Source organism: Equus quagga, chromosome 1 (genome assembly GCF_021613505.1).
Source record: "Equus quagga isolate Etosha38 chromosome 1, UCLA_HA_Equagga_1.0, whole genome shotgun sequence".
NCBI lineage: Eukaryota > Metazoa > Chordata > Mammalia > Perissodactyla > Equidae > Equus > Equus quagga.
This window is the reverse complement of record NC_060267.1, coordinates 21,135,968-21,159,358: the sequence shown is the minus strand read 5'-3', so window position 1 is coordinate 21,159,358 and position 23,391 is coordinate 21,135,968.

The window sequence follows — 23,391 nt, the reverse complement described above, 5'->3', positions numbered from 1 at the left end:
TCTCAGATGAGTGTCCTTGGCTGTGTATCTCCATGGTGGAAGGTAGACTCTGATGTCAGGAAGCCGAAGAGTTGGGTCTGGGAAGCTTTGGTTTCTTGATACTCTCTGGACATCAGTTTCTCTGTAAGAGAACGTTAAGGTCCTGTGATTAGCCACAACTTTAGTGGGAGCCCAGCTTGAGGCCATCTGGGCTTTAACAATTTGTAACATCTGTTTTCTTGTAAAGCTCAGTGAGTCAGAAGTTAAGGAAACAAATATTTACATACGAGTGTAACTAAACAAGCAGGGAACTGGGAATGTGTGCTTTTGGTTTTAATCCCATATATGCTGGTTTCCCTGTAGGAGAACCAGTATCAGGGCTGATACTAATTGAGAGCCAATAACAGTATTATATTGTGGCTTTAATTTACGTTTCACTAGTGAATAATAAAGTGCAATACCTTTTCATAAATTTAGCGGCCATTTGGATCACTTCTTTGAAGTGTCTGCTCAAGTCTTTTCTATTCGACCCATTTTTCTATGGATTGTAGCATTTTTCTTATTGAGTGAGTAGAGATCCTTTACATATTCTGAATACGGCATGGATCTTAGAACAGTTTAATTCTTATTACTTACATCTAGTTACCCTTGTTTTGGTCAGCTAGTGGTTTAGTTGCATCTTGTTTATATCCGTAAATTAGTGATCAGCATATTATAATCATGGTTTGTATGGCGAGGATTTTTATATTTTTCTGCATGTTCAACAGTTTCTTTGCTCATCCTTTCTTGTATTTCATTCCTACCTTCTGTGTTTAATCCCTCTTTTCCTGAAGTACCTCCTTTAGAAATGAGGGTCTGTTGATGGTAGCTCAGTTTTGTTTGTCCAAAACTGTCTTCTTCTTGGTTAATAATTTAGTGGAATATAAAGACTTACGTTGACAACTTCTTCCAGTGTTTGGATGAAATTCTTCACTCTATTCTCGTTTTAGTATTGCTTTGAGAAGTCTGTTGTCAGTCTAGTTATTGTTTTATAATCTACTTTTTTTCCCTCAGATTGGTTTTTTGATACTTTGGCTTTCAATTTTATGCAGTTTGCCTGGGTTTGGCTTTGTTTTATTTGATATCCATTATGCCTTCTGAATCTGATAACTTTTGTCTTTGTCAATTCTGGAAATATTTCATGATATTTTCTCTTCTCTAATTTTCCTGCCCTCTATTCCTGGAACTTCTCTTGGACTTATCTTGTATATTCTCTCTGTCACTTTTATCTTTCTTAGTTTTTCTTTTGTATTTCTCAAGTTTTTATCTCTTTCTGGTGACTCCTTTTTTAGTGTCTTTAGATTTATGTTCTAGTCCATTAATCCTCTCTTCAGCTATATCTAATCCATTGTTTAATCCATCTTCCAAATATTTTATCTGTTACTACATTTTTTATTTATAGAAGTTCTATTTTAAATGTCTAATATTGTTATGGTATCTTGTACCATGCTTTGATTTTTTCTCATCTATTTCTTTTAGATGTAGATATTTTATAGTCTTTTACAATTATATTATCTGAATTTTCTTGAGGTATGCCTCTTTCCTTATGATGGGTTTTATCCTTGAGGTTTTAAATGTTGACTTGTAAGTTCATCTTTGACAAGGCTTTATCTGTCGGGGTTGTATGGCCAGGGTTGACAACGACTCCTTCAGAGAAGTTTTCTGTTTGTTTCTGCTATTTGTCTCTTGGGTTTTAGCAACCCAGGACCCATTTTGCCTCCATTTTGTTCAGGTTTTCAGATTTCATTTTGTTTTTGGTTCCTGTATATTTCTCTAATTTGCTTGTGAACTTATTTATACATTTAAAAGAATGTTAATATTTTATCTGACATTTCAAGGATTTTGGTGTGGGAAGATTTTTGTTTCTTTGTTTTTTTAATTTATAGTCTGTCATATATATTCTCCCAAACAAAAGCTTCAAGATAGTTCTTTCTTCTAATTTTATATTTTATAAATAAATACTTTTAATACCTGGGGGTAGTTTCAATAAAATTTTAAACTAAAGTATACTAGTTATTCCTGATCCTAATTGCCAATTTGACAAATTCTGTTTTTTCATTTTATTCAGGTACTATCTTAGTTTATGTTCTACCAAAAGTAGACCCCAAGGCAAGCATTTGGGTACAAGTAGTTTATTTGAGAGGTGATGCCAGGAAGCATAGTGAGGGATTGAGATAGGGAAGAAAGGAAAGCCTAAAAGGTGTATTAATGAGTGCGTTCCCACCTTGGGCAGCCAGGGCTCAAGCTCAGTGTATAGAAGATACCTTATAATTGTTCCACCAAAGGCCAAGGAAGCTGGGGTATTTATCAGCAACTCCCACTCCGAATGAGTTGACAATTGCTCCTGGGAACATTAACTCCCTGTCACTTTCCCCCTGCCCTGTGCGTGGGCATAGTACACTCCTGGAGCCACGGAGAGACGTTCCTGCAGCAGAGAGATGCAGATGTTTGAGAAAGGAAGTCACTGGCCTAGACAGGGATTATTCAGTGAAGCTGCATCTGACTTTGAAGTGGGCTGAGGGGATGTGGATGGAGTACCCACAGCATCTTCTAGATTTGCTTGTGTTCTGCATTCAATTCACTTGATTCTGTAAGCTGCAGCTCACCCCAAGGATGTAATTGATCGTCATTATCACCCTCCTCTAACACCACTTTAGATTTGCTCACCTTTGGCCAGAAGTTTTGCTGGCCTAGGGAACCTGCCCAATGGATTGATCCAGATCTTCATCCCTGAGGGATCTGAGTCCTTGATTTCCGTGTTCTTGTCAGGCCGTGGTTGCTACAGATATCACTGTGCATGGAAACATTAAGACGTGCTCCAGTGAATATTCCTTCCTGCCCCCTTTTTTTTGTAGCAGCAATCCTCATCTCATAATTGGAGTCAATTACTCTTACTAGAATATTAACTCATTTTTTCTCCCTACTGATCTACCAGTATGAGGAACTCAAATTAACCAGATGGTAAATGTAGTTTAGTGGAAACTTTACTATGTGTTTTGGTTGAGGCATCTCATCCCTACATTCTCTAGGAACCAGGATCTCTAATCCATCAGAGCGTAGTGTTTCAGAGACCAGAAGCGTAAACTTCCCAAGTTGGTTCCTGCAGTTGATGGTTAAGGAAAAAAAAAAGGATTTTCCTTTGGTTTCCAGACCTATGTCCCGTAGCTATGGGGAACATAGCACCATATGATGGCCTTAGTTCCACATAGAAATTACATCATCAGACAAACCAGAAGGGTATTATCCCCAGGCTAGAGGCCATGTTAATGTTCTATTAGGCCAGCAGCTTCCAGATGAAGTGCTGTATTATAGAACCAGTGACACATGCCAGTTGTTGTGCCTTCTTCACTGTAAAATGAGCATTTTGATGTGACAAGATATTATATTGGATCCTTTGTTGGTGCCTTAGACATTCTGTGAGCCTTCAGATAATGGTGCTGGCAGAGGTGCTGTGGCCAGGGAAGGCAAACCCATTCCTAGAATAAATGATCAATCTCTAAAAGGAAGACTTGCTGCCCCCCAGGGTGGAAGAGTTTGATGTAACCAACTTGTCACCACGTGGCTTGTTGGTCTCCTTAATGGGGCTCCCTCATTGGTCTCTGCTGCTGACAGAATAGAAATCAAGCTTCAGAAGTAGCTAAATGAGTTTTGGTGAGAGGAAGTCTACAACGGGACCTATATATAGTCACCATTCCTGTCACCATGGCTACTCTGTTCAAGGACCCGTTGTGCAAGCGCTGGAGTGGCCAATGACAGAAGCTGCCTGATATCCACTGTGTGAGTCATCCTGTCCAGCACATTATTCTGTGCCTCCTCTGAGGTTAATGGGCACTTAGTAGACACTGACATGAGAAAGAAAAATCTACACACTTTATGACTACTCCCAGTGGTCTATCCATCTGCTTCTTCCCCAGACCTTCTTGTCTCCAATGTTCTAATCTTGCTCCTTCCAGATTCCTGACCAACCAGGCAAGCCATTTGCAACTGCCCATGAGTTTATCTTTCCCTCAGGTCATTTCTCCCTCTATGCAAGGTCGATGACCAAATGTACCATTACTTGCTCTGCATGCTAGGAAGATTTTCCCTCACTCCCGTCTTTCAAGGCTACCCCCGTGTGAGACTTTAATGAACCATCAGTCTGTTTTCTGCTCATACCATCATACATATTGATCTGACCCACCTGTGAACCAGCCCTGAGTATTTTCCTCTTCTTCTTATCTGGTTATAAGAAACCTCCAACAAGGCCAAAAGTGTGAGCTGAGGGAGAAGCACTGGTGCAACTGGGTAGGTGACAAACAGGTCAAGGCCATCTGTTTATATTTCATACTTGTGCTCTCTGGACCTGCTGAGGCCTGATCCCATATGTACTTCTATCATCAAACAATTGCTTTCTTCCATGCCTATCCAAATTTATGATTTTATGAATCTGGTAATACACAGGTCAGGATTGGAAAGCTCTGGCTTAAAGTCATTTGATGTCCCATGGCCAGGAAGTCAGTCTACACAGCAGCATGCCTGAAGCTGCTTTTAGAATGGAGAGCCATCGTCTGCTGCAGACAGCGTGGACTGGCTCCAGAACTCTGAGTGAGTCTGTGCTGAGACTTTCCCATGGGGTTGGTGGAGACTCCACATGACATCCTTTTCTTACTTCTCTCCCACGGGATCTGCTGGGTCATGTAGCCTGAGTGGCAAGAGAGCTTATACTCCAGACCGAGGGTTTTGCAGAGCCCTGTATTGCTCTGGGCGCGACTCAAAACTGGCAGCCTCTCTAATCACCTGATAAAAGAGTTGGAGCTGTATTCCCAGGTATGATTTATGCTGTCTCAGAAATCCAAAGGCACTTGCTAAGAGCTGTGCCTCTTTCATAGTGGTAAGAGGTACAAGCACAATAACTTATGGTTTACTTTGGAGGCAGTTTCCCAAACATGCCTCCAGATTATGGGACCTCGCACAATTTCATGGATTTCATAACCCTCCCCCACCCTTTGACATGAGTTATCTTTCCAGGGCATAAACAAGAGTATTTGCTGTTTCCTGTTCACCAGGTCTTTTCACATAATGTCATCAGTATAGGCAAACTGCATGGTATCTATATTGATTTTGTATCCAGGAAACCAGGTGTTCTGGGACCAGGAACAAGATGAGTGCCTCGTTCACTGGACCCACTGTCAGGTAGACTTGGGCCAGGACTCCATTTATCACCTGGCCTCCATATACCTCATTCTAACAGGAAGCATGATGGGATTTTGCCCGTTATGATAAGTGTCAGCTCATTCCCTATATACAGTAGCCCTTGAAAGATCTGGGTATTACCCTCCATAGGTCTCTTTGGGGAAGTATTGGAATTATTGTACATACTTAAATGGTGACATTGCAGAGTCATTCCTCAAAGGGACCTGTCCTCCTTTTCAATTAGTGGACTCTGGACCTGAGGAGAACTGACTCAGGTCTGCAAACTGGATGAGGGTTCGTGATTTTCCATTACTGCAGGTTGCATCAGCTTTCTGCTCACCTACTTTTGATCTCTTTTGGTTACATAAGTCAAGCAATACCCTCAGTGGCTGGCCATCTGTCTCACTTCATGCTTTTTTTAGCCATCACCATAGACCTCTGCACATCAAGTCATTCTAGCCTTGCTTCCCATTATGGAAATTACGTCCACTTTACCTTTGATGGTTATATTCCTCCACAAAACCTCTGATATTCCAGAATCTTCTCATCCCATTGCCACTAGGGAGCCCAGTACAATAGCAACAGCCCGGGCCACCATCAGCCCTGACCTACAGAAGTCCTGAGTCTCCCAATGATGGTGATGCTCTCTTCACCCGGTGAGGTCTGCATTGTTTTGATGAAGGACGTGTCCCTTTGGCTCTCTCAGGAAATATAGTAAGCTGGTGAGTTCTCTGGTCCTCTAATGTAATCCACTCTAACGTGTCCACCACTCTGATTCTTCTGGCAGCTTTCTCAAACTCTGCCAAGGAAGTTCTGGCATCTCCACCTCATTTTACTGGTAAGCTATTCAAGCAGTATAATTAGGCATGGCACCAGGTGTCCTTGCCAAGATGCTAGATCCTGAGTCATGAGAGAGTGCCCCTCAATCAATCAGTTCTCACATTATTCTCACCTTATCCTCTAACCCCTTCTCCAGCACCCTCCTCATGTCTGTTATCTTGGTTTCTTTGATGCATGTTAGCCAAGTTCATTTCCTCCCACAGCAGGGCCTGCACTTTCTCATTCAGGGCATGATGAGGCTTGACTTTACTGGTCTAGAATAATCGAGGAATGGTGAGGGGCAGATTTTGAAGAGGATAAGAATTATCCTGCGAGGAATCTGCCTCAGATGAGGGCCTGGCATGGTCTCCAGGGAATGGGAGGTTGCTGTTCTCTGAGAAGGGGAAGGGTGTCACTTCTGCTGAGACTCAGGGGAATCTCAAGTTTATCCACCCGAATGTCTCATGTTCCACTCTTTTTCTATTAGGGTCCTCACTTTTCAAAGAAACCTTCCTGGGGTTATGCATTCAGTGTCTTTTGTAACTCTGCCAACCTCATGATCAAATCTTGCACCGATTTCCAGCAAGTCTGCCTTCCGGCTGCAGGATGTTAGGGTCTTTTGAAATATTGATATAGAGGGCTTCTGGTCTTTGACCCACCCCCTGGGTTGACAGTGGCTGACATCAGCCTGTCATTTAAGACTTCTATCTTAGTTAACAAGAGCTAAATAAATTCACAATCCTTACAGTTTTCTTTGCTTCCATATAACTGAGGTGCTAGAGTTATCATATAAGCCAGCACGTGTTGGTTAGGTCCTCTAGAAATTAGATATCGAAGCATAGTTAGAAGTACAAGAAATATTGGGAGTGGTGATAACTTTAGTGAAAGGAAAAAGAGAGAGAGAGAGAGAGAGCGCACGTAGGGATCAGCAAGGAAAACTTTCAAACCTCAATGCAGGTCTGACAAGTGAAAGGAGAAGGGGAAAGAGGAGGTTTCAATAGCAGAGCCTCAGACTGAGTATGGCTCTGCCTGCCAAAACAGGTTGATGTGGGGCAAAGGTTGCTTGAGGGGTCCCCCACATTAACCAGGAATGGTAAGCCTTTGTACCACCATCACGTTCAGTCATTGGCTGGGGGCTTCCCAGGTAGTGCATGACCTCAGCACAAGGGCTAAGGCAGATCTTAAAGGCAGGCTTTGTTTTGAAGGAGATCTGTGTGGTATACCTCCGTGGCTGACTCCTGCTCGTCCATTCTTTCCTTCTTGTGATTGTATCTATTAAGAAGCACCCTCACTGAGATGCTATGTTCCATTCACTACCCCCATCAATCACTCCAGCCCTCTGCCTTGGGCTGCTTCTCTGACCTTGGCCCTGTCTCCTAGTGGTTAAGCACTGCCCCCTGCCCTCTATTGCTTTAGGGCCCCATCATCCTCACTGCAACTAATGATCCAGGCTCTGTAACTGCCTCTTCTGCCATCATCCCTGGTTTGCAGAAGAGAACAACCACTGAACTCCTTAGTGAGGCTGGTGGCCCTCTCACCAACGCATTTCTGATGGTCTTGGTTCACCGTGTACCCTCTGGGCCCTCGTGTGGACCATAATCCTCTGATGGGTCTGCTGGCTTCATATAAGGGATCTATTCCAGCACGTCAGTTTCCTTGAAACTTTTAGTCCCTCCCTCCACCATCTGCCATGACAACTCAGTCATTTCAACTTTTCTTAGCATGGGCCATTGCTTTCTCTTGAATTCTAAGAGTCATCCTGATAGTGAAATCTCTCTCTCTCCTAGGGTCCCTGACAGGGGGTCAAATCTCATATTCCAAGACAATGCCCTCAAGTCAAGTCAGTTTATGGTCTGATCTCCTAGATCAAGACCATTAAAACCTAATCCAATGGGTACGCCCCTGGCTCCTGCTGGTGCATGCTGGTTAATTCTTGCAGCTTTTTGGGGTGTAATCTAGTTCTTCCCTTATCAAGCCCATGACAAACCTAGATGGGTTATGCTGGAATTTCACCATAGTTATTGCCCTGGGAGGCAGAAAAAGAGGTAAAGGCAACTTCCGTTGGGGGCATTTGTTGCCTTGTCGGGGAGAGAACCCTACGGTATCTTCCTGTGTGGAAGAAATGCCAGCTTTTACTAGGGAAGGGTAGGTCACCTCTGCAGACTCTGAGGGTTAAGGGGAATTTAAAGAGCCATTGTAGCTCTTTTCTTTGTCTTCAGGGATATCCAGCCAGATGTTCCCTTCCTGTGTTTCAGGGTCCCAGGTTTTCCCAACCACGGCCCTAACCTTAGTACAACAGACTAGCATTGGCTGAGCATCCAGCCTTCTTTGAAGCTCTGCAATGTTAACTATCAGAGCCTGAGTTTGATCCTAGGCTGGGTTTGCTCTCCCACTGCAGGAGATAGGGCCTGTTTGATAGCTTCCAAAGAGGCCCTCTGGCATACATATATATGCTGTTTGTTGACCTCCCTGAGATTCTCATTATTCTTCTGTCAGGGATCAATGTACCCTGGTGTAACCAGCCAGTCCCATTGTCTTGTATGAATTATTTCATATGTACTTTTCAAATGATTCAAATGTGTGATTCATTGCACTAGCGAAGGCTTTCTTCTCAAGTCACCATCAGTAAAACTTTTAGCAAGCCAGCCAGCACCTTCTGCCAGGGTCTATATGAGCCTCACATACCATGTTGTGATGGTTAATTTTTTTTGCTTGAGGAAGCTTAGCCCTGAGCTAACATCTGTGCCAATCTTCCCCTATTTTGTATGTGGGATGCCTCCACAGCATGGCTGATGAGTGGAGTAGGTCCATGCCTGGGATCTGAACCTGTGAACCTGGGCTGTCAAAGTGGAGCATGTGGAACTTTAACCACTCAGCCATGGGGCTGGCCCTCTGTGACAGTTAATTTTATGGGTCAGTTTGACTGGGCTAAGGGATGCCCAGATAGCTGGTAAAACATTATTTTGGGAGTGTATCTGTGAGGGTGTTTCTGGAAGAGATTAGTGTTTGAATAAGTAGACTGAGTAAAGAAGATCTGCCTTCCCCAATGTGGGCAGGCATCAGCCAATCCATCGAGAACTGGAATCGAACAAAAAGGTAGAGGAGGGGTAAATTCTCTCGCTCTCTTCTTGAGCTCAGATATCTATCTTCTCCCACACTTGGACATCAAATTTCCTGGTTCTCTGGCCTAAGGACTCCGGGACTTTCACCAGCATGCTCCCCTTTCTCAGGCTTTTAGCCTCAAACAGAGAGTTAACGCCATCAGCATCCATGGTTCTCAGGCCTTCGGACTCGGACTGACTTATAGCACTGGCTTTCCTGGGTCTCCAGCTTGCAAAGGGCAGATGATGGGACTTCTCAGCCTCCATAATCACGCAAGCCAATTCCCGTAATAAATCTCCTCATATGTATCCTATTGCTTCTGTTTCCCTGGAGAAGCCTACTATACCTGTGAATGGGACACTCTTTACTAGGAGGGTAGTCAACGGGTGCAGTTCCCAAAGCCCATCTTATCATCTGCAGCTTCAGACCATTTTTGGCACCAACTGATTTAATTTGGATTCTCAAACAGGCTCTGAGATAAGAATTGGGTTGCAGTGCTTAATATAAGGGATGATTCCAAGTTTGACAAGGGAGTGAGGGAGTGAGAAGAGGACAGGAGGAAAGCCCGCAAAAGGTGCAATAACGAGCAAGTCATCACTGTGGGTAACTGAGGCTGATCCCACTGATGACTCTGAGAGACTCTGTAGAAGGTATCTTATAACCGTCCCATGAAAGGCGAGGAGGCTGGCGTATTTATCCACTAACTCCCATCCCAGTTCGGTGGGCACTTGCTCCTGGGCATGTTAACTTCCCCTCTTTTCTAGCCTGCCCCGCATGCGTGCACAGAAGACAGGCAGTGAGATACAGGGCCTTGAAGAAGAAGTCACCATGTGTATGGAAATTGTCCCCCAAAGCTGCTCGTGACCTCCAGGATAGGGGCTCAGGGTGGGACACTGACAGTGTCTGCAACAGGTACAAGATTTCAGTCTTGTTTAAAGCACTTAGCCTTGTCTCATGCTCTGAGGAGTTTTCATTATTCTTTCATTCGCCCCATAAACATTTATATTGAGCATCTACAATTAGACCAAGAAGCTAGCTCAATATTTTGTCCTTTTTTTACTTCTTTAAAATATTTCAATAAGGCAAGATGGCTTTTTTCTTGTTGCTCTTAGTCCTATGAGTTTTCTTTCCAACTGGTATCTAGTAAAAAATGACCTTGAAATCTGGATACTTTGAGTTCATGTAATATTTTTACTTCTACTTGCTTGGTCTCATGACCCTCTGCACTAATCATAAAACAATGAAAACTAGATCAATAAGTTCAGTCTATAGGCAACAAAGAAAACACCAAACAGTTTAGCCTCAGGCAGAGCTGTTTGCAAACCTGATTCTTTAAAACCACTGAACTTTTCTAAAAAATTGATAAATGTAACCAGTTTTTAAACATTTGTTTTGTTTGATATTGTTTTATAGTGTAGATATGAGATCTTAGGAATATAAAGCACTTGATACACAAGTTGAATCAATCAATGTTACACATTTATTGAGGAGAACTAAATATTTTCATTTTCCTTGTCACTTCAAATAAGAGACTAAAAATGTGAACGCCGTGAAAGACAAAGGCAGGTTAAAGATTCATTCCACGGGTGGGAGTGCAAACTGGTGCAGCCACTATGGAAAGCAGTATGGGGTATCCTCAGAAAATTAAGAATAGATCTACCATTTGATCCAGCTATCCCACTGCTGGGTATTTATTCAAAGAACTTGAAAACGCAAAGGCGTAAAGATACTTGCACCCCTATGTTCATTGCAGCATTATTCACAATAGCCAAGACTTGGAAGCAACCTAGCTGCCCATCAAGGGATGAATGGATAAAGAAGATGTGGTATTTATACACAATGGAATACTACTCAGTCATAAGGAATGACGAAATCCGGCCATTTGTGACAACATGGATGGACCTTGAGGGTATTATGCTGAGTGAAATAAGTCAGAGGGAGAAAGTCAGATACCGTATGATCTCACTCATAAGTAGAAGATAAAAACAATGACAAACAAACACATAGCAACGGAGATTGGATTGGTGGTTACCATGGGGGAAGGAAGGGGAGGGCAAAAGGGGTGATTAGGCTCACATGTGAGGGGCTGGACTACAATTAGTGCTTGGGTGGTGAACATGATGTAATCTACACAGAATTCAAAATATATTATGATGTACATCCAAAAGGATTCATTCCACGATAAAGAACACTAAGGAGAGGACGAGAACTAAATGTAGAACGGATCCTGGAGAAGATGGTGGACAAAGAGGAAAATGCTATAAAATATGGACAATTGGAGAAATTTGAATAAGGACTAAAGATTAGAAGATAGTATTGAATTATGTTACATTTCCTGATGTTCTTGGAAAATATATTCTGAAGTGTTTAGGGGCAGAGAGAGAGAATGATAAAACAAGTGTGACAAATTTTAAGCATGGCAAAATTGGGTGATGGGTGTCAAAGAGTTCTTTGTAATAGTTCTGAGAAATTTTCTTTAAATTTTAAATTATTTCAAAATAAAAAAGTAAAAGCAATAACAAAGTTGCAACGATGGTACCAGAGAGGAATCCCTTTGTGGAACTCAGAACTCAGCTGTTAAGTGAAACTTGTATTTCATTTATTTATGCTTCTTATTGTGGATAAATATGTTACATTATCCTGGGCTAATTGTAGCATAAAAAACTAAGTTAGCTTTTTTATGATTAATGGAGATCGTAAGCTACGGAAGTTTGAATTTAATTACGATCATATATGAAAGAGCCTGACACATATCAGACATGCAGTAAATTCTAGTAATCTTTCTTTCCTTCCTTTGGTAGCAATTCTTGACTGGACATTGGACACGTACATCTGGTACTATTTGTTGTGATGTCTGGCAAGTGATGGAGGAGAATTTTGCGTAATGCTCAGACCCAACTCAGAAGTATTTACATCAATTTCTATGCTCATGAAAGTGTCTCATATGAATCTGGGTTGAGGTGAAAAAACCCTTGAGAACAGCTTTCTCACAATATTGATAAGCTCTCAGTCATATTTCTTTTTCTGGAATAATTTCTTATAAATTCTACATCTTAGAGTTAGGTATGAAGAAAATGGAAGTGTTTCTAGCGATTCTAGATGGTTTTCTTTTATATTCTAATTGCCTTTATTTTATTTATGTATTTCAAGCCTTTTCTGTAATATACGTTAAAAATGAATAAAAGCAGAATTAATGTTTTCTCTCATGGTGGAAAATAGGTTATCAGAATAAAGTGGTGACTGTTTTCTAAAGAGAGGAAAAGGAGATATGACCTGACAACACATTCTTTAAGTCACAGCATAGGAGACATAGACAGACTTTAAAATGTTGGGAGCTTGAGGACATTTCAAAGGTATAGAGAGACAATGGGAAGAATATTTGAAATTAGGATTTGCCTAGAGAATTTGGACTCTATTTTACTTCATTCAACAAGTATGTCTCAAACAGAATTCAGTTTCCTTCAGTGTACTCCTCTCCTTATTTTTCTGTTTACTAATATAGTACAGGCAATGATGACATATTTACTTTTCAGTTGTGAAGAAACAATTTTATCTATTTGTTTAAAACTTTCTTAAGGTCTACATAAACATTTCTCTAAATGTTATGATGTTATATTTTAGCTCAAAATACTGTACCTCTAATCTGTGTCAATGACAAGTTTGAATCACATTCTATATGCTTTATGCATTTAACAAGTCATTTGGTGCAAGTTAGCAATAACTCCAGATCCTTTAAGGACAATATTTAAGAGAGGGAAAACACAGTGCTCTAATTGGATGTGGCCAGTTGCTGGATTCTTGGTGGCGTAGGTGGAGGTGAGCTCCTATTCAGCAGGTCTGAGGGTGGGGCCCCTCAGAGAAGACCCCACTGGTGTTGTCTAATTAGCATGGTCACTAGCTTAAAATACTCCTCAAAAGATTCTGATTATCAGTTAAGTTTGGGTAACATGAGTGTATAGTATAGATCTTCATATCTTTCAAAGTACTTTTTGATTGCCATATTTATATCATATCTATGTCAGACCTGATATCTGGTGAAAATTTTATGAATTTAGTTCAACAAACATTACATATCTACTCTACTAGAAAGTTTGATGTAAGATGTCATGATATTCAATATAATGGTGTCCACTGAAGGGAAACAAGTCTAAATAAACTTAAACAGGTTAAAATCATGTGAAGTATGTTCTCCAACCACAGTGCAGTGAAATTAGAAATTAATAAAAGAAAGAAATTTAGGAAATTCACAAATAATGTGTAAATTAAACAACACATTACTAAACAACTAATAAGTCAATAAGATATCACAAGAAAAATTAGAACATACTTTGAGATGAGTGAAAAATGAACACACAACATTCCAAAACCTATGGGATGTAACTAAAGCAGCAAGAAGGGAAATGTATAACTGTAGATGCCTATATTATAAAGGAAGAAAGATAAATCAATACTTTAACCTATGACTCTAAGAAACTAGAAAGAGAAGAATAACCTAGACACAAAACAAGCAGGAAGAGGGAAATAATAAAGATTAGAGATAAATGAAATAGAAAAACAATAGAAAAAATCAACAAAACCAAAAGTTGGCTCTTTGAAAAGATGAATAAAATTGACAAACCCTTGGCTAGACTTACCAAGATAAAAAGAGACAAGACTCAAATTAATAAAATAAGGAGCAAAACAGGGGACATACTGACCTTATGGAAATAAAAACAATTTTGAGGGAATAATTTTATGCCTATAAATTAGTTAATAGATAAAACTGGCACATTTCTAGAACACAAACAACTGACTCAAGAGAAATAAAAAATCCAAATAGACCTCTGTTAATTAAAGAGATTGAATTAGTAATCAAAAACTTTCCCACAAAGAAACACTCGAGCCCAGATGACTTCACCAGTGAATTCTGCCAAATATTTAAAGAAAATTAACAGCAAACTTCCACAAACTCTTCCAAAAACTAGACAAGAAAACTTCCCAATTCACTCTATGAGTCCAGTGTTATTCTCCTACCAAAACCTGACAAAGAGATCCCAAGAAAAGAAAGCAACAGACCAATGTCTCTTTTGAATATAGACACAAAAATCCTCAACTAAATATTAGCAAACCAAACTTAACAATGTATAAAGAATATCATACACCATGCCCAAATGAAACTGATCCCAGGGATGGAGGGCTGGTTCAATATGAAAATCAATCAATGTACTATACCATGTTAATAGAGAAAAGGACAGAAGCACATGACCATCTTAATAAATGCAGAAAAAGCATTCAACAACATCTAATATCCATTCATGATAAAAATAGTTAACAAACCAGGAACAGAAAGAAACTTTGTTCACATGATAAAGAACATATACAAAAACTCCCACAACTAACATCACACTTAAAGGTGAAAGATCAAAAGCCTTTTCCTTAAGATCAGGAACAAGACAAGGATGTCTGCTCTCACCACCTCTATTCAACATTGTACTGGATGTTCTATCCAGGGCAATTATTCAAGAAGAAGAAATAAAGGCCTCCATATTGGAAAGGAAGAAATAGAACTATTACTATTCATAGGTGGCATTATTGTGAATATAGAAAACGCTAATAAATCTACAAGAAAACTTTAATAGTGTTCTAATAAGCAAGTTCAGTAAGGTTGCAGAATACAAGATCAATATACAAAAATAAATTTTATTTCTATACAGTAACAAAATGAAATTAAGTAAACAATTCCATTTACAACAGCACAAAAAAGAATAGAATATTTAAAATAAATTTAAGAGAAGAAACGTAAGACTTTTATACTGAAAACTACAAAACAGTGTTGCAAACAATTAAAAAAGACCTAAATAAAGAGGAAAGCATCCCATATTCATGGACTGGAATACTTAATATTGTTTGGATGGCAATAGTCCCCAAAGTGACCTACAAATTCAGCATAATCCCTACCAAATCCCCGCTATCTTTTGTTTTGTTTTGTTTTGTGGAAATTGACAGGCTGTTTGTAAAATTCATATGTAAATACAAGGGACAAAGAATAGCCAATCTCGAAAAAGAAGAAAAAAATTTTGAAAGCTCCTAATTTCAAAACTTACTACAAAGCTACAATAATCAAGACAGTGTGGTATTTGCATAAGGATAGATATAGCAATGAATGGAATCAAATTGAGAATCCATAAGTAAACTCTTACATTTGTGGTCAATTCATTTTTGACAGGGATATCAAGACTATTCAGTGGGGAAATGGAGGTATTTTCAACAAATTGTGCTGGGACAATTGAATACCCATATGCAAAAGAATGAAGTTGGACCCTTACCTCACATCATGTAAAAAAATTAACTCAAAATGGATCATGTATTTAAACTTAAGACATAAAATTACAAAACTTTTAAAAGAAAACTTGAGTAAATTTTCATGCTATTGAGTAGGTGATAGTTTCTTACATATGACACCCAAAGCAGGAACAATGAGGGAAAAAATTGATAAATTGGACTCCATCAAAATGGAAAACCTTTGTGTTTTAAAGAATATCATCAAGAAAGTAAAAAGACAAGTCATTTTGTGCATTACTTGCACAAAGATATTTGCAAATTATATATCTGATAGGGGACTTGTATCCAGAACATATAAAGAACTCTTACACTTTAACAACAAAAAGACAACCCAATTTTAAAAACTAGGCAAAGGATCTGAACAGACATTTTCCCTAAAAGAGATATATAAATGGCCATTAAACACATGAAAAGATGTTCAACATTATTAGTTATCAGGGAAATGCATATCAAAATCTTATGAGATACCACTTCACACCCACTAGGATGGCTACAACTTAAAAAAAAGAAGAAAATGGAAAGCAAGTGCTGATGAGGATGGGGAGAAATTGGACCCCTCATCCATTGCTGGTGGGATTATAAAATGATGCAGCTGCTTTGTTAAATAGTTGGACATTTCCTCAGAATGTTAAACACTGAGTTACCATATATCCTTGCAATTCCAATCCTAGTTATAGTCCCAAGAGAACTGAAAACATGTTTCCATAAAAAACTTGTACATGAATGTTTATATTGGCATTATTTATAATAGCCAAAAAGTTGAGATAACCCAAATGCCCGTCAGCTGATAAATGGACAAAGAAAATGCAGTATATTCATAGCATGGATTATTTATCCATATGTGGAATGAAGTATTGACGCATGCTACACAATGGATGAGCCTTGAAAACATTATTCTAGGTAAAGAAGCCAGACATAAAAGACCACACATATCATATGATTCCTTTTATATAGAATATCCAAAATAGGCAAAATAATAGAGCAGAAAGTGGTTGCCAGGGCTTAGGGGGAAGGGGGAATATGGGGGAATAAGGAATAACTGGCAATGAGTATGAGGATTTTTTGGCAGGGGGAGGTGAGGAATATATTCTGGAATTAGATAATAGTGCTGGTTTCACAACTTTGTGAAAATACGCAAAATTACTGACCTGTACACTTCAGAAGGGTGAATTTTATGATATTTGAATTGTAAATCAATTCTTTAAAAAGCTGCCCAGATTTTGTTTTGTTTCCTAAGTGCCTTGCCCAGTTATATACCTTCTGGGAAAATCGTTTAACTTCTGCCAAGAGAACAGAGTTAGAATAACAGGATAAGCATTACAAGAAGGAATATTTCATGTAAGTACCAATCAATCACTCAAAAAAAAAAAAAAACTTGGTGATAGATTCTCTCTTGCTAGACAGTAGGGATGTAGTTTGAGCAAGACAGCAATGCACCCTGCTTTTAAGAGGCATACAGTCTCCTCAGAGAACTTCCTGCAGTTGGAGTTGTCCAATAAGAAAATGGCCTCCCTCCAGAGACGTTAAGACGCCCTCCCGTCCCCGAGGTGTTCAAGCAGAGGCTGGATGACCATCTGTTGGGATATTGTAGAGAGAATTCAAGTCTTGGTTAAGTGTCCAAGGCTTTTAAGGCTCCGTTAGACTGAAATTTTCATGCTCTGACAAGCCTCATTAATGTGCCAATGGTTGCGAGCTTGGTTTATAGTATAGAGAAAGTTAAAAACTGCTTCTGGATTTTGGCCTTATATTTGAAAATACTTACTGCAGACTTCAAGGCATTAAAAAGAGAATGCACATGGTCTCTACTGTGATTATAATTATCTACTTTTCCTTTTCTCACACACTGTTTGTTCCCAGCCTGCTTAATCTATGTCCAGATTTTACTGTTTTGTTTCTGCCTGTATGATTTCCCTGCTCTTTAAAATTCATTGCAGCAGTCATCAGATGAGAGAATGAGTGGTCAGGCTTCACGGATCTCTTCAGAAAGAAATGGGACCCTCAGGATGTTATTTTGAAAAGGTTTAGAGTCAAATAGACTTGACTTTAAATCATGGTTCCTCCTTTTAATAAGTGGATGATCTTCCTCAAGTTATTTTGTTTCTCTGAGCCCTAGTGTCTTCTTCTGTAAAAACACTTAACTTGCAAGTCTGTTAAAAGCATTAAAAATTATTTATAATCTAAGACACACAAGAATGGTGGTGATTATCATCATCAAGATTATTTTATAGTACAAAGGTGAATTAAGACCTAAAGGCAGTCTTTTTTCTTTTCTATAAGACTTTTATTCCAAATATGTCTCTAATTTTGAATATAAATAACAGCCAAATTATTTTTCCTGGAATAGAGAAGTAAGCATTTAAGTATAGAGAAATCATGCATGATACTAGGAAGAACGTTGAATCTGGATTTGGAGATTTGAGTTCCATCTGTAACTCTGATGTAAGTAATGGTGTGATCTTAAATAAGTATTTTATATTTTTAAACATTAGCTCTCTTATCTGCATAATGTAGGGGTTACCCTAGGTCAACATTTTCCAACAGGGTTCCTTGATTAAGCCAATTTGGGAAACTCTGAGTTGAACAAAACTAACCTTAAAAAAAAAAACTGCAATACTTCTCAGAGCCTTTATTATGCCAATATGTATTGGGACTCTCAAGTAGGGAAAATAACATGCAGTGTTTCTTAAATTTATTGGAGCACTGATCCACTTTATGGAGCATCTCACAAGACTGGAGTAGCACAGAACACATACGGGGGAATGCTGCCCTACATAACATCCAAGGAAGGCCCTTCCAGCTGCAGGACTCTGAGGTGAGCTGCCTCCTGCCCCTGAGAGTTGTCTACACTCCAGGGAACCTTAACCTCTTTGAGCTTTCGTTTTATGTCTATCAAATTGGGACAATGGCCATCTGGTTACCTCACAACTTGGTGGGAGGATTAAACAAATAATGTGTCTGAAGCTGCTTAACAAGCTATAAGACACTACACAAATGCAAAGATCTTTTCATACCGTTATAAGATTTTTTAAAACATGAAGCTTTCCTAGGAATATTTAAGAGAATATAAACAACAGATGTATGCACATGTTTATACTGAATTCAAGACAGAGAAATGTGCAAAATTTCTTTCTCCCACACCGAGGGAATTTCCTGCTTATGATTTGGGCTTGGGTTTAATTAATATGATTATTTTGGAAGTATCTGTGATTTTCCATACCTCAGAATGCCTACTGACATAATTAATTAACAAGTAACTAAACTGTGAACGTCCACTGGCCTCTGTAATTGCTGAGAGACAGAGAGCACTTACAGAGATTGTGTTTCTCATGTGCTATTCTCAGAGAATGGATTCGGTGTCTTTGTATATGGAAATAGAATGGTTATGGGAGGTTGGGGAGGAAAGATATGATAAAGATATGTGATGAAATGGAAAGGATGTGTTTGGAGCCAGAAGACCTGAGTGTGGTTCTGATTATTCCATTCATTGGTTGAGGGATTCTGTGTAAGCCATAACCCTCTGAGAATCAGATCTTTCTTCTATAAAATGTTTTATTTCTTTTTTTTAGGAAGTTAGCCCTGAGCTAACATCTGCTGCCAATCCTCTTCTTTTTTGCTGAGGAAGACTGACCCTGAGTTAACATCTATGCCCATCTTCTTCTACTTTCTATGTGGGACGCCTGCCACAGCATGGCTTGACAAGCAGTATATAGGTCCACACCCAGGATCCAAACGGGCAAACCCGGGGCTGCCAAAGCAGAACGGATGAACTTAACTGCTGCACCATGGGGCTGGTCCCTATAAAATGGATTTTGATAAAACATTGTATGGCTGTTGTGAAGAAAAAAATGAGAAAGTCCCTTGTAATTTTAATCTGTGTAGAAATATTAACTTTACAGCTTGGTAAGGTATTTGAAGGATATGTTGAATTGATGAATAAGAAACCATCAGAAAATGCTGATCACATAGCCTCTACCAGCTTCCTTATCCCATTTTTAGCATTAAGAAGCACTTGGTGTATTTCTCAATAAAACTGGGGGAAAAAGCACATAAAAACGTAATACCCCAAAAGCATGTAAAATATATAATATATTATGTATAAAAAGATAACTAATATCATGTGGAATTCAATCCCACTTAGTCTATGGTGGATCTTATTTAAATCTGTTTTTATATTCTTGATCTTATAGTATGGGACATGTTTTAAGAATGATTCCACTATAATACAGATATAAAAAGAACATTTAAAAAAACCCAAACTTTCTAAACAATACTCAGTAAACCTCTTCCTTCTCTACTTTTAAGGCTCTTTCTATACCCATAGAAAATATAAATACTAACTTACAAGATATAAAGTACCCTCATTCATGCTGAGAATATTTAAATCACATACTTCTTTTTTTTAACCTATAAATAATATTTTTATGCTATACAATAATCAGTGGACATTTCTCTAGAAAGTGTTATGAAGGAGACATTACAATAATCAGTTATATAAAACTACATTTAATGATTCAACTTTGCAGTAAACCATATAAGATTCTTGATTTTGAACAACATTTTAGTGTAACTAACGTGAGGGTAAAGAATTGCCTTTATAAGTTTGGAGAAGTGGATCCAATATTATATATTTTGCTCTTTTTCTTATAGTGAATTTCAAGATTAGTTTGTGGACTTCTGTATCAAAGGAGTTGGAATCAATTTTCTTGCAATGATGAATGCAATACATATGGAAAAGCCATTGTGCTAGAGTGGAAACTGGCATGGTCAGATGGGTATGGTTTGTTAGGAGCTACTATGAGTGGTTGACTGGACAGGAACCCAGAAAAACAGAAAAACAAGGCCCTAAAACAAGTGAGAGCCTCGAGGGCAACTTGAGAAAATAAATATGACTCGGATTATAATTTACAATGGTACTTATGCATCTGGATCCTTAGGCAGAGTTCCTTGTGCAATTACAGCATTGCTTAACTTACATCATCAGCTACAGGGGACGCCTAAAGATATCAATAGGTTACATGAATATCCTAAATGGTGATGTACTAGAATCTTTCCATAGTCTTAGGTTCTAAGTGTGGAGGTGACACACATCCTTAGACTTGAATCCAGAAAACTTGCCACGTATTCCTGAAATGAGGGTGATTGCAATGCAATTTCCAAAATTTATTAATGGGAGAGAGCTGTTCTGTAATAACCAGAACAAATCCCTTTGGAAGATGGATTTCTTGATGTTCAGGCCAAATTTACCTTTGTGATTTCAGGATCATGTTTGTATGTTCTTTCTTATTTTTGCAAACGCTATATGTATAGACTCTTATAGGAATTACACTTTTTTCTTATCCAAATGACATATTTTTGCCATACAATCTTTCTCTTTAAAGCAGCCCTCTAATTCCTTAACTTTCTCTTCTATAACTCTTTCTAGTTTATTTACAAATGCTTAGTAATGCCTGGGCTGTTCACCTCTTTTCTTCCTTGGGAAACTGAAGACAAAAAGGAAGTGCCATTTATTATTGTTTATTTTTGTCATGTTTTTTATTAAAATGACCACAAATTCTTCCCATCTCTGTAGTCACACCCTCATAATGTGACACTGCAGATCCTCTCTTCAAGGGGGCTATTCTATATGCTTTGAATATGGGTTAGCTGTATTACTTGCTTTGGCCAATGGGATATTAGCAAACCTAATGCAAACAGAGGCTTAAAAAGCATTAGCATACTGGGGCTTGCCTTCTTGTTAGGTTTGGAACCTTGAAAGAGACCACCAGGTGAACAATCAGAGCTACCCTACTAGAAGAGGAAAAGAACTGAGGAGTCCTGGCCAATGGCTTGTGAACCATCAGACGTGGGTGAGGGCATCCAAGTTCATCCAGTCACAATCAAATGCACCAGCTTATCACGGATACACAAGAAAAACCAAAAAAGATCTGATGAACCTGCCCAGTCCAAAGGAACTATCCAGCTGCCTTACAGATCCTAAGTTAAGTAATGAGGAATTTAGAAGTTCCCACACTGTATGACTTATCTACTGTTGTGTAATAAAGCATCCCCGAATTTAGCAGCTTAAAACAACAAACATATATTACCTCACAGTTTCTGGAGGTTAGGAGTCCAGGCCCAGATTATCTGGGTGCCTCTGACTTGAGTTTTCTGACAAGGCTGAGGTCAAGGTGTGGGCTGAGGATGCAGTCATCTCAAAACCTGACCAGGGAAGGAGCTACTTCCAAGCTCACTCTCATGACTGTTGTCAAACCTCAGGTCCTCACTGGCTGTTGGCCGGAGATATAAGTTTCTTGTCACTTGAGCCTCTCAACAGAGCTGCTCACAACACAGCAGCTTACTTCCCCTAGAATGAGAAGTCCAAGTGAAAGCAAGTGAGAGACCTCCAAGGCAGAAGCCACAGTCTTTTTATAACCTAATCTTGGAAATGACATCTCATTACTTCTACCAAAGTCTGTTTGTTATAATTGAGTCGCTAAATCGAGCTCACGTTCAAGGGGAGGGAGGTATGCAAGGGCCTGAGAGCAGGAGGCAGAGATCATTGGCAGTCATCTTTGAGGTTGCTTACTTCACATACTCTTATAGAAAGGTCGATTTGTCTGCAGCCAAGGAAACAAACAACTACCATACCAATTTTAAACTCATGTAATAGATCAACTACAACTTGCCTCGTGAAGTATGCTTTTGGAAGCCCAGCCAGTGAGTATTAGCCTCTCACTTCTATAAATCAATCAATCAGGAATGAATTCACTCAAATAAACACACCTCTGAGTGTGTCAACAAATTAACAAGTCTCGTTTAAGTAACCATGATTCAACAGATGATTGCCCTGAAACCCCACCAATCTTTGAACTCCATATATCCCCCAAACACTCTATAAGAGCAGCAGTCTGCTCTGCTTTGAGAGACTGTGCCTGATCAGCATTGGTCTCCCCTACCACACTGGCAACAAATTCAGCTTTGTGTTTTTGTTTGTTTGAGATATTGAGCAATGATCTATCACCCTCTGACAATCCAGTAGATGTCATTTTAGCCTTGAAGTTTGAGTAGTAAGCTGGTAGGCAGCAAAAGCAAATTCATAACCCCTGATAAATAACAGATCCATCACAAGTCATTCTGTTTTTTATCCTCAAAAGAGTAGAACTCTGGCTCTTTTGACATGAAAGTTAGAGAGCATAGATTATCAATCATTAATGGAAATGATGGCATGCAAAAGTGGTTAAGAGTCAAAGTTATCATTGTCATGAATTCAGATTAATTTGTGATTTAATACGTTTTATTTTATTACCCTATTAAAGTCCAGAATTACAGATGTCTGAAATGTTTCTGGAGGAATCTTTTCTACTTGGCTTTTGAATGCATTGAGCAAGCTTGATCTTTTCTCTTAAAATACTAAAGACGCCAGTGTTGATCTTGTGAAGGCACATACTCTCACATAATTGCAGAATAATTTCTGAGAAGCTGGCATTTGGAAGGCACATTTTAAAAGCTCTGATTTATATTTATGATGAAAGAACGAGGAATTATTAAGAAATTCTTGGAAATGAGCTATGACTAGTTTTTTTTCCCTTCCGCATTTATTGGCTTTCATATGAAGCTCTCTTAGTGCAACATTGGTCAAAACATGCTCATGGTATCTTGTGCTAATTTTCCCGAAGAACAGCACATTTTTTAAAATTCTGAGCTTTGTCACATGCTGGTCAACAACCAGATGATCAGCAAACCCTACAAAAGAGGAATATGGCAAGAAATAGTCCAAGAAATAAAATTGTTATTCCAAAAGCTAATTGTATTCAATACACACATAACAATATCTTAGTATGTAAGGAGAACTTGGTCGAGGGGTCGGAATTGGAGACAAAAACAAGAAGGCTGAATCTTAAATTCCATAATAAAAAAGTCTAAGTATATTTTTAAAGAGCACCGGGAGCTTTTGAAATGGTTTAAATGACAATGACATAG